Source organism: Dendrobium catenatum, unplaced genomic scaffold (genome assembly GCF_001605985.2).
Source record: "Dendrobium catenatum unplaced genomic scaffold, ASM160598v2 fragScaff_scaffold_651, whole genome shotgun sequence".
Classification (NCBI taxonomy): Eukaryota; Viridiplantae; Streptophyta; class Magnoliopsida; order Asparagales; family Orchidaceae; genus Dendrobium; species Dendrobium catenatum.
In genome coordinates, this window is record NW_021319113.1 from 350,463 (window position 1) to 351,462 (window position 1,000).

At 30.6% G+C, this 1,000-nt stretch overlaps 1 non-coding gene across 1 annotated transcript; it reads right to left on the reverse strand.

Moving 5' to 3' along the window:
• Nucleotides 1–221: 221 nt before the first annotated feature.
• LOC114579820 lies at nt 222–329 on the reverse strand. Its single transcript, XR_003701002.1, has one exon. It is a non-coding gene; the product is annotated as a small nucleolar RNA R71 (small nucleolar RNA).
• Nucleotides 330–1,000: the final 671 nt, after the last annotated feature.

A 1,000-nucleotide genomic window follows, 5' to 3' on the forward strand; every position in this document is an offset into this window, starting at 1 on the left:
TTGGATCTTGTGGACCTTAAATGTTAGTGGGCAAGGTAGTTGTAGAGAAACAAAAGTATTTGAAATGTTTCCTATCATCAAAATTAGATTTCTTGAAATCAAATTCACAATAAGACATGGCAAAAAAGTGGTCAAATTCCTTACCCCCAGGCTTTATTACCACATAAAATGAGTTGGCCCACAAATTTCTAATAAAGTATTTCTCACCTTGTAAGAATGCCGAAATTAGAAATGATATTACTTTTTTTTACTAAGTTAGAGGGAGAATTTATTTGTGATAGTTGGGAGAGATTCAAGGAGATACTAAGAAAGTGCCCTCACTATGCCTTACTTGATTGGTTGATAATTCAAACTTTATATAATAGATTGTAAAGATCCCTAAGAGACATAATTGATGCTACGGATGGAGGTTCTTTGATGTCAAAGCCTTTTGAGGATGCCTATGAATTAATTGAGAAAATGGCAATAAATAATTACGAGTGGTCTGTTGAAAGGGTGAATCATGAGAGAGTGATATGAGTCAATGAAAAAGATTCTTTATCCATTTTGACTGCACAAGTTATAACTTTAGGCTTAAATTTTGACTCTTCATTACATTTGAAAGATAAATACTTAATGGAAGAGAATGACATACAAGAGATTGAAAATATAAGTTTAATTGGAAGATAAATTAATCTCTATTCAATATATTTAATCTAGGTTAGAGAAATCACCCCAATTTTAGTTAGTCAAATAATAGTGGTAAAAATTAATGATATTCTAGTCAAAATAACTATGGAGCAAATTGGAATAATCAAAATCAAGATAATAACGTTTCTATACCAACTTATACTCTTGGATTTAATCAAGGCAATCGGTATGGAGTTAGGAAGACATCACTAGAAGATGTGTTCATGCAGTTGGGAATTCAATTAAAAAACCAAACTGATTTAATTAAAAATTTGGAAACTCAATTAAGTCAACTTATAATTTATGTGAGTAGTAGGCCCATATGATCTTT